At 35.4% G+C, this 12153-nt stretch overlaps 1 long non-coding RNA gene across 1 annotated transcript; it reads left to right on the top strand.

The window, feature by feature from the left end:
- Positions 1–1471: 1471 nt before the first annotated feature.
- On the top strand, positions 1472–4142 carry LOC142161933 (uncharacterized). Its single transcript, XR_012693694.1, has 2 exons — positions 1472–3558; positions 3643–4142. It is a non-coding gene; the product is annotated as an uncharacterized LOC142161933 (long non-coding RNA).
- The last annotated feature ends 8011 nt before the right edge of the window (positions 4143–12153 follow it).

The raw sequence follows: 12153 nt of genomic DNA, 5'->3' as shown, positions 1-12153 counted from the left end.
TATGAGAACAAGCAACACATGAGAATTCTTGAAGAATCTTCTAGTTCTTCAATATATACTTATCTGAATTCTTAAATAGCTCATTCAAAAATGGAAAATGAAAACTTCAAGTTTATCATGGCATGTTCTATCTTTTAGTAGACTTCTGGTTTACTATGACATAAACTTTTGCATTAGTAAACTTCTGATTTACCGTGACTGCTTTTGCATTAATAAACTGTTGATTTACTGTGATACATGATATAACATAAATTGAAGAATAAGGCGGGTAACTTCTCACATACATATTATTTTACCCCTTATGACCGCGGAAACATGAAGATTTTCAATCTTCCAGTCATTTGTAGTCTCAATATGATAGTCATTTGTATTAGTAAACTTCAGGTTTAATACTTCATATGTTTTGACCATTATCATATAATATGAATGACATATTTGTATATAAGATCTTCGAGAGCCTTCATTTATTATCCATAATCTAATATTTATCGGATACCACTGGTGTCATGTGTCTTCTAGGCAAACAGTTCGCTCTTCAGGAATTGTTGATACGTTTTGTACTATCAAATATTGCTCATACACTTCTGGTGTCATGAAAGAAAATCACAATCAAATAAACAATGTAAAACAATTGTTTAAGTACAAGAAAACTCTTCTTCATAATATTTTCCTACTTCAGGAGGCAATTTCAATTGTGTTACTTCTTCAGGAGCAAATTCAAAATACGAAATATTGAGTATATATTCTCTTAATTATATTACCTCTTCTGAAGGTGAATTGTAATATATTCACATCAAGAGCGCGTTCATATTTACTAGATTTATTAATATTGCCACATTCACTTCAGAGAATGGATTAATATTATCAAAAGTTCTCATCCTTCAGGAAATCGAACATAGTTATCTGAATGGGCATTAATCACATCAAATTGTGATGCCTCAACCTCTTTTAAAATATTTGCTACTTCAGGAGCAAATCGAGGCGTGGATTTAATATAGAGAATATTTATGTAGCTTATCTTCAATTGTAACCATAGAAAGCCTAAATTATCACTTGTGGTGATCATATGCATATACCACTTCTGGTAGTTAACAAAATATAATTACAATTATAGACATGTAATTTTTGACCCTCCTCGAAATTTTATATATTTTAGCATTTAAATATTTATTTAGGTCTAATATCGCTATTTTAACTAGTTTTGACCCTTTTATTTTATTTTATCACAAAATAAAAATTACAAAAATATTTTCTTTAATTTTAGCTAATTAGTATTTTCATCTAGCAATTTATCTTTAAAGAAAGTCAAAGAAAAAGAAAAATATAGATTTATATCTAGTTGGTTTTCTTATTTTATGGTTTTATTTTTTCCATTCCTTTAAATGAATAAGAAAGAAAGCAAAAAATGAAAATCACAAAGATTCACGCTCCCTACTCTCACGTTTTTGGATTCATTTACACAATAGAAATTCACAATTCTTGTCCTCGCCTTAACTCCCTGCCACGTCACACCACTACACATTCCATTCATTTTTACATTGCATACAGAAATATGGCATTTTTTTTACTGATAGGACCACACGGTGATCTCTTTTCTTTTCTCCAAGCAATTGAGGAAGGGTCTGGAATTTTTCATTATTATAAAGGAACAAAACCCAAAAACAAAGACCCAAGGAGAACGAGCCCTTAATCTCTTTAACCAACCAGCCGCCGCCACCAATCCTAACGGAACACACACACAATCGCCGCCGCCGACAACCTAACGCCTCCCCACTTTAGATTTTATTAAAATTCACTCTCTCAAAATTTAAAAGATACACATACATATAGAAATAGGAAATCCAGTCAACCTCCATCCGTCAAAAAATGTTTATGATTTTTGATAATTAAGCTGCGAAAGGAGAAGTATTCTGCCCTCTTCACGTTTCAATTTTCGTTTTGAAGATGGAATTTGTTTAAAGTTTGAGTTTGAGATCGAGTTTGGGTTCAAGATTCCGGTACCGATTCGAGATCCCGTCCGGGGTTCGCGGTTCCTACTCGTTTGTATTGCTGCTTCTTAAATGAATTTTTAGATCCGAACTTTGGAATTGTTGATCTCTTCTGCCGCTATTAATTTTTTTTTGCTTCAACAGGTTCATTTTGTTCCCTTAACTTAATATGGATTATTGTGAATCAAACTTTAGGAGATCCGTTAAAAGATAGCTTAAAATCAGTAGTGATTTCTATGATCTCGTTTAATTCCTTGATCCAAAATTATGTTGCGTTGATTGAGCTTCCTTTAAGTTTTATTCCTTAGTAAAATTTCTAGTTTGAGTGAATTTAACTTGTATTCAAATATTTAGTTTCATACTGCTTTCACATTGAATTTGCAATTAGTTGTTTGAGGTGTTTTTGATAAAATGAAGTAAAGTGTTCTGTGCACTTCTTTTTCTTTCTGCAAGTAATGGCATGAGCATTTAAAGGTCTTCATAATTCACTTATAAGGGTATTCAAAATAATCATGTGTTTTAGTGATTTAAATTAAAAGTATTTGAAGTATTGTGCTAATTCATTGTTTGAGTCGAATAAAATTCTCAATTCATCTTATAGTTGAGATAATGTTCCAATTAAATGGGTAAAATGCCTTGAACGTGGGATTTACCATACAGCTTTAAGATTTTAGCCTTTCGGTGGTTTTTTGAGAATTCCTGTTGTTATAAGTACTTGGGTAGGCAAGCCGGAGGATTAGTTTCGAGTCGGAGGTTGTTCCCTTAGTTAAATTTATCCGGGAAATACCCCGAAGGATTTGTATATATTTTATTCGGGGTATGCCCCAAAGTATTTGTATTTGGAGGCTGAAAGTAGAGCTCTTAGTATTTTTATTTTTATTTTCATTTTCGTTTCTCTTTTATTAGGTGGGGATGACCTCTAGCCTCTTGTGTGTTTATTTTATTTTTGTGTCTTTGCCTCAATTAAAATATTCTTTAAAGCCAGCTTGATCATGTGCGCAACCGTACTAGTTACGGGACTTAGGGAATGCCTAATACTTTCTCTCCGAGTCAAATGAATCCCCTTATTCGAATCTCTGGTGCAGACTTAGTTTGGAGTCCAAAGTATTTTAAAAGGAAAATAATTTTAGAAACGGTGACCTGACACATCGAAACCAATGTCAGGTGGCGACTCTGAGTTATTTTCTTTTGAACACAATTTTGTCACTTTTTAATTAAAAACCCTTTTGAGCTTTACAAATCTTTTTTATTATTTAAAGAGGGTTTAGTGAGGTTATAAAAAAGGGGTGTGACAACAATGAGATATACTAAATATAATCACTTCTAGTTTTTGTATATTTCTTGCAAATTTTGCTAGAGTTTAAGTTGATCTAGTAATGTTATCCATATTCTTCAAAATGATATAAATAAGATATATTATAGTAAACATCATTATCAAATCATAATTTTTCTTTATGTAAAACAATTACATAATCATAATATCTATTACGAACAACAAAAATTAAAATATTTACATTTCTACAGATTCATCACAGATTACATGACTTGTTTCTCTTTCTGGAAGTGCAAGGTAATCAGTTACATCCAAATGCGTGAAGTCTAAATTATCTTCAGAAATAAAATTAACTTCAACATTTTTCTCTGTCTTCTTTAGGGAGGCTTGATAAAGCTCAACCAGGTGCTTTGGCGTACGACATGTACGTGACCAGTGCCCTTTTCCTCCATATCTATAGCATGCATTTTCTGCATTTGGTGTTTGCACCGCTTCATGCTTTTGTTCCTTCCTTTTCCACTGCTGGTGGTGAGAAGAGTTCTTTGGTGCATTATTATTACCATGATTAAAATTTCTTCCCCGACCACGGCCATGACCACGACTGGGGCCACTACCTCTTTCACGTCTAGCTTGGTGGAAGTTCGTCTCATCCACTTCACGGAATGGACAAGAACCAGTAGGTCGACTTTCATGATTTTTCATTAATAGCCCATTATGTTGCTCGGCTATAAGAAGATGTGAGATAAGTTAAGAATACCTTTTAAATCCTATCTCTCGATATTGCTGCTGCAAGAGCATATTCAAGGCATGAAAAATGGTGAAAGTTTTCTCCAACATATCATGATCAGTAATATTATCACCACATAATTTCAATTGGGAAATAATTCTGAACATAGCAGAATTATATTCACTTATAGATTTAAAATCTTGTAGCCTTAAGTCCAATCATAACGTGTCTGTGGAAGAACGACCATCTTTAGGTGGTCATATCTATCTTTCAAATTATTCCACAGTATGACTGTATCTTTAATAGTGAGATATTCCATTTTCAGGCCCTCACCAAGGTGATGGCGTAAGAATATCATTACTTTGACACGGTCTTGGTTTGATGCGTGGTTTTTAGCCTTGATGGTGTTTGCCAGACCCATCGCATCAAGATGAATTTCAGCATCAAGCACCCAAGACATGTAGCTTTTGCCCGATATATCTAGGGCTACAAATTCATATTTAGAAAGATTTGACATTATATAGAAAAAGAAAGTTCGTACCTCAGATACTTTCAAAGTATTTGCTCGAGATGGCAGAGTCTCGTGCTGATAACGTGTTATAAAATAATGACTGTAAAGTAAAGACAAGTATAGAAAGAAACCGATATATTATTCGAATTCAAACTGATGTACATAATGAACTGAAATCTCTTCTATTTATAGAAGAAAGTGTGAGACCCCATGTGTTTTTTTTTCTCTTCTCTAACGTAATATACGTAACGTGGCGTGGTTATATTAGGTATATACGATTGGGTATAGCACATTGGGAGAATAAGACTGAAAATGTATGGTAATATCAAGGAACTAACTAAAGCTTTAGGTCAAAGGAATCCCTTAAACAAAGGTTCGTGGTTAAAGAAATGGCTCGGGTGGCACCCCGCGCGTTCGGAAGGTTTAAGTTAATTTACACATGTGGGATAAGTCCAAAAGTGTCTAATATGCTAATAATAATGTGTTATGAGGTTTTATAATATCACACTGGTCACATGCTAAGTGTTGGAATCAAGCAAGTTGCGAAATAAAGGTCGGCAAAAGTTATCGTAAATTTCTCTAATAAATTTTCTAAACTTTGGGTCAAATGTATCAGATCATTTCTCCCAATATATAAAGAGTTATGGGACCCACAACCTACCGAATCAAAGGTCTATGAGTCTAGTTCACAACCAAAAAAACCTCACATAATCCGACATCAGAGTAAAAAGTTATGACTGTTTTACCGCGGACTGTCCAGGCTGAAATCGGGTCGCGAACCGGGTCGGGTCAAACAAGTAGTATAAGTCGGCAAATTTGACTTTTCAGACCTAAAAACATTTCATTTTCGTCCTAAAACAGTAATAAAGCTGAAGAGAAGGTTACATGGTGTTCTTGAGTGATTAAGGTGCGTTTTTAACGATTTCTACCGTTAAAATTTGCCCCCGTGCCTAGAAACGCAATCTCTACGCTTTGCAATCGTTTCCCCCCTTCTATTAGCTGTGTTTGGAGCTATTCTTGGAAGATAGGAATTTGTTGTTCTTGCTGGTTCTTCAGGCTTTATACTTGGTTTTCCAAGGTAATCACTTTGGGACTCTTTTATGATCGTTTTTACAAAGTTCTACGGACATTTCGTCAAGTTAGGGTCATATGGCAAATCTGCCGATTTAAACTCAATTATGAACTGTTTATAGGTGCGTATAAGCTGCATATATATATATATATATATAGTGTTTTCGAAGCTTAGGACGTAAGGAACAACTTTCGTGAAGGAACTACAGACATTCGGACGTTCGTTGGAGAGGTATGTTAAGGCTAAACTCTGTCCTTCCTTTTAGCACGAATTCTGGGAAATTCCTAAGACGTCAAATGTGATATTTTACTATTCTATTGCTAGAAAGACCTTCTGTGAAAGGCATTGGGATCGTAGCTGAAGTATTTTCATGATGCTATTAGGTTGATATTCCACTCGTTCGGTTAAATAGGGTATTCGACATCTATATATGTCATTTGTTCGGCTTTCTTAACTATATATCTATATTTGTGAATTCTTATTCGTCTTTGGGTTGTGTGACTAGAAAATAAAGGCATTTAGTATTTGCGATCAGTCCTTCTCCCTTGTTAAAGTGTATCTTAAAATCTCTAAAGTGACACGTCGATTTCCAAAAATCTCAAATATAATTTTTATGTTTAAACTACTAAAACACTTGATTTTTGAAATACTTTCTTTTACTAAATATCAAGAAATCAGGTATACGGACTAAGTGAAGCACCTTAAGCTTTTTATGAACATCTTTAGAGTTAAGTTATCTTTCTAAAAGTCGAGTTAAGTTTTCAAGTTTATTTATTCAAAGAAAACATATGAGGTTCCACGAGACAATTGTATGCGATACGAAGGTGATTATGAGATCATGAGGATAAGAGTACCAATGAGCCAAGATTGGCTAAGTTCTTGTTATGGCCTATTATGTGCATTCAAAGTTCATATCATACATGGCATATTATGCATGAACTTCGAGCTATAATCGGAGATAAGGGGCCTATTTGCCCGAAAAACTATATATATTGTACAGATGGCCACAAGTTGGCAATATGATACCAGTTAGCTACCGGAAGAGACCGCCATTGCTAGCATTTGGTTGGGTATGTCATGCATTTGCATCAATATATATGTATTCACGACATACGATTACACGATCATACCATGCATATTTGATTACTATGAAATCGGATGTCGGCCATGGAGGCTATCAGAGTTTCAGTGTCAGGTATTATCTCTATTACTTTTTTTTACATCAGATATGTATGATTCTACTGTTTGCCTTACATACCAGTACATTTTTATTCGTACTGATGTCCCGTTGCCTGGGGACACTGCATTTTTGTTTCGTGCGTGCAAATCTAGGTAGGGACTCTGATCGACCCCTCCGCTAGGATTTCGGGGTTCAGCTGTGAGTTGGTAAGCTCCACCTCTTCCTCGAGCTTTCATAGAATGGTTACTTTTGTTATAAAGTTTGGGTATAGTCGGGGCCTTGTCTCGACGGTGCTTATGACACTCTTAGAGGCTATTGTGGACACAATATTCTGAGTTTCTTTTGGTAGCTTTCAGTCTCCAGCCCATAGGCTTGGCATGTATATATATGTGTGTAGGCATGTATGTCTCCAATCGCGGCCTCGTCGACCAGCTAGTACTTTATTATTTTGGCTCGTCTACCTTTGTTTATATGGCTTATTGTTATTTAGGTCATGACCTTAATGGTCCAGACTTAGTATTTCAGATGTTGTGCTGCCCGATCTATTGGGCCCCAGTTTAGTTAACTAGTATGTTTATTGGCTAACTCGATCAAATATAGTATCGAGTGCCAGTCGTGCCTCACCTAGTTTGTCGACCAAGTTTGTCACGCCCCAAACTAGTAGAGGCACGACTGGAACTCGATACTGTATTCGATCGAGTTAGCCACTAAACATACTAGCTAACTAAATTGGGGCCCAACAGATCGAGCAGCACAACATCTGAAATTCTAAGCCTGGACTGTTAAAGTCATGACCTGAATAACAATAAGCCATATAAACAAAGGTAGACGAGCCAAAAAAAATAAAGTATTAGTTGGCCGATGAGGCCGCAATTGGAGACATACATGCCTACATACATATATATACATGCCAAGCCTATGGGCTGGATACTAAAAACTGCAAAAAGAAACCCAAAATACTGTATCCACATTAGCCTCTAAGAGTGTCATAAGCATTGTCGGAACAAGGCCCCGACTATACCCAAACTTTACACAAAAGTAACCATCCTATGAAAGTTCCAGGAATAGGTGGAGCTTACCAACTCACAGCTGAACCCCGAAATCCTAGCGGAGGGGTCGATCAGAGTCCCTACCTGGACCTACACGCACGAAACAAAAATGCAGTGTCCCTAGGCAACGGGACATCAGTACGAATAAAAATGTACTGGTATGTAAGGCAGAAAGTAGAATAATACATAGCTGATGTAAAAAAAATAATAGTGAAACCACTTGACACTGAAACTCTTATAGCCTCCATGACCGACATCCGACCTCATAGTAATCAATTATGCATGGTATGCTCGTGTAAGCGTATGTCCTGAATATATATATATTGATGCAAATGCATGACATACCCAACCAAATGCTAGCAATGGCGGTCTCTCCCGGTAGCTAACCGGTATCATATTGCCAACATGTGGCCATCTGTACAATATATATATTTTTTCGGGCAAATAGGCCCATTACCTCCGATTATAGCTCGAAGTCCATGCATAATATGCCATGTATGATATGAACTTTGAATGCATATAATAGGCCATAACAAGAACTTAGCCTATCTTGGCTCATTGGTACTCTTATTCTTATAATCTCATAATCACCTTCATATCGCATACAATTGTCTCGTGGAACCTCATATGTTTTCTTTGAATAAATAAGCTTGAAAACTTAACTCGACTTTTAGAAAGATAACTTAACTCTGAAGATGTTCATAAAAAGCTTAAGGTGCTTCACTTAGTCCTTATACCTGATTTCTTGATAATTAGTAAAGGAAAGTATATCAAAAATCAAGTGTTTTAATAGTTTAAACGTAAAATTTAATTTTGAGATTTTTGGAATTCGATGTGTCACTTTAGAGATTTTAAAATATACTTTAACAAGGAAGAAGGACTGATCGTAAATACTAAATGCTTTTATTTTGTTTAGTCACACAACCCAAAGACGAATAAGAATTCATATATATAGACATATGGATAAGAAAGCCGACAAAATGACATATATAGATGTTGAATACCCTAATTAACCGAACAAGTGGAATATCAACCTAATAGCATCGTGAAAATACTTCAGCTACGGTCCCAATGCCTTTCACAGAAGGTCTTTCTAGCAATAGAATAGTAAAATATCACATTTGACGTCTTAGGGATTTCCAAGAATTCGTGCAAAAAAGAAGGACGAAGCTTAGCCTTAACATACCTTTCCAACGAACGTCTGAATGCCTATAGTTCCTTCACAAAAGTTGTTCCTTACGTCCTTGTCACACCTCATTTTTCTGCCCGCACTGCCGCAAAGGGGCGCAGAGGGGAGTTTTTCCAATTAAAGGACAATCGAAACGGGATTTTATTTAAAGATTCAGAGTCGCCACTTGGGAGATTTATGGTGTCCCAAATCACCGGTTGAATCCCGAATCGAGGAAAAGAATGACTCTGTTTAACAGTCTGCGCATCAGAAATCCGGATAAGGAATTCTATTAACCCGGGAGAAGGTGTTAGGCATTCCCGAGTTCCGTGGTTCTAGCACGGTCGCTCAACTGTTATATTCGGCTTGATTATATGATTTTATACAATTATGAACCTATGTGCAAATTTTAACTGTTTTACCGCTTTTGTTATTATTTATTCAAAGAATTGCAATGTCGTGAGAATGCATCTCGAATTGCGCCACATAAATGTACCCGCAATTTTCGATACGTTGCAACTTCGTTGAGATTTGGATTTGGGTCACATAAATGTGCACCCGAGTTTAGGAATATAACATTATTAAATACGCGCCTAAAGATACTAACACGTTGTTATTTTGAGAAAAGCCGTAAAGTTCACTATGCGACCTGTCTCGAAATCTAAGCATTTGAAATAATTGTCCGTTGAGGGCCCCACAGTTTGTGTATTCTTGTTTGTCGAGGCTCGTCTCATTCAGTATTTTTAAAGGAATTTGCAACGTCATGGAAATACATCTCGAACCACGTCACAATCGATGTACCCGTGACTAACGACACATTTCGACTTCGTTGAGATTTGGATTTGGGTCACATAAATGTGCACCCGAGTTTAAGAGAGTAAATTATTTAAAGCGCGCCGGAAGTGACTTGCGCGTTGTAATCTTTTGGGGAAGGCCGTGAAATTTTGCTAAACGGCCCATCCCTATGTCTAGCATTTTAAAATAAATATTTATTGAGGGCCTCGCAATTTGTATTTTTTATTCGGCGAGGCTCATCTCATTTTTTATTCAAGGATATCCTAAAGTGACTATGATTTTCTATTTATTGGTCTCTAAGAATAAAGAAAAATCCTAATTAATTAGCATTAAAAGTTCGGGCTTCGAATTCAAGTCCGGGTCCAAACAAAAGGAAACACCTTCTAGTTTGAACCCGCTACCTAACTTAAGGTTCGCCGCCTGCCGTTGTAAATATTAATAAACCAACTACCATTTCGATCCAATTCAACTTTAGCTTTATTCTATGAATTGGATTATTGGAGTTAATGTATGTGGAATACAAAGCCATTTTTTTGAGCTCTTTTTACAGTTTGTTGAAAAATGCATCAATGCTTAAAACTGACATCAAGCTAACATTAATCACTAACATTCGAGAACTAACATCAGTTACTAACATTATTTACATTGCTATTTAAAATGATGTTATTTACTCAAGTGAACTCACGATTTCAGAATTAGACCTATTAAACCAACGTGCTGATTTTCATAAACTATTTGTGGCTGTTTTGTGGCATAAACTATTTGAAGTTGTTTCACGACTACTGAACAAAAGAATTAAATACAGTATATTCCATAACTAGTAATCACCAACTAAGATTAATTACAATTGATATTTCATGTTTGTAGAAATAGATTCAATCAGTCCGGTTTATGCATTTCAAAATCATTCCAATACATACTATGAAATATCAAATGAACTACTGCTTATACATCAAATTAAACACAAAGGAAACAGTTATTTTCAGAAATCCATTCCAACAACTCTTTACTTCCTTTCCTTTAAATTTGAGAGTTGTAGAACATGTACCTGGATAACGGAAATACACGAAGATGAAGGAGTGGTCGGCAACAGTAATAGCCAGCAACAACCAGTAAACAGAACACCCAGTGACAGATTTGAAAACCAACAGGATTCCAGCACAGTCAATGAAAACAGTAGCCAATAACCAATAGCAAACTCAGGAAGAACCAATTGAAACCCTTTTCAGTTTCTTCACTCTCCAAACACGGAACCTTTTAGGATTAAAAACCAACCTGCTTTCTTACTCTCAAATTACTGAACTTTTAAATGTTAAAAATCCAACCTAAACTCTCTGAAAAACAAAGACTGAAAGAGAAAATGATTTTTTTCCTTTTCAAAAACCACCCCCAAACTCTCTCCCAAAAAATCCTCCCCTCTAACTTGTGTCAAGCCCTCCTTATTTATAGCCAAACTTGAAGCACTTAAATAAATCCCACCATCTTCTCCCCATCCCCTTTTGAATCTCACTACTTAATATTTTGTCCCCTATTATATTAAACAAATATATTAGTTCCCACTACCACATATCTTTTCTTTATTTAATTTCCTTATTGCCCCACTACCGCATGCTTTGTCCCCCACTATATTAAATAAATATATTAGTTCCCACTACCACATATCTTTTCCTTATTTAATTCCCTTATTACTCCACTACCGCATGCTTTGTCCCCCACTATATTAAATAATGTATTAATTCCTACTACCACATGTCTTGTCCCCCACTATGTATTAAACAATGTATTAATTTAATATTATTAGTACTTAGTGGACAGAATACTTAAAATCCCGAAAATGCCCCTGAAAATACTGCAATTTACCATTCTACCCCCATTCCTTTCAATCTGTACCAAAACTATATCAGCTATAACCAATTCACCTAATCAATGATCCAATTAACAAACAAACTCTGAATAACAAACTCGCCCAAACAAACTCCTAATCGACAACGTTCATGAATTAACAACAGAGTCAGATTCATATCCGAACTTAAACGGGACAAACAAGTAGATTTAAATCACTAAACTCAACATCAGTTGAACTCAAACTAAATCAAACAACATCATAACAAAGATGAATGATTCAAACTAAATCAAAAACTAAAGACCAGCACATAAACACTCGACATTAAATCACTTGATGAAAAACTAACGAACTTCAAACAAAAATGAACACGAATTATCTCTAATACAAACAAAGACCTGGGTTCGAATTTAAACCAACCTATCGGAACACGAACATAATCATAGAAAGAAGAAAAGGAGCAGAAGATGAATTCACTGAACGAAAACTAAAAGAAAAGAGAACAGAAACCTACTAGTTTGAAGTCCGGGTTCGAACGGAACCTCGA

This window comes from Nicotiana tabacum, chromosome 7, assembly GCF_000715075.1.
Source record: "Nicotiana tabacum cultivar K326 chromosome 7, ASM71507v2, whole genome shotgun sequence".
NCBI lineage: Eukaryota > Viridiplantae > Streptophyta > Magnoliopsida > Solanales > Solanaceae > Nicotiana > Nicotiana tabacum.
This window is presented reverse-complemented; position numbering and strand designations above follow the sequence as displayed.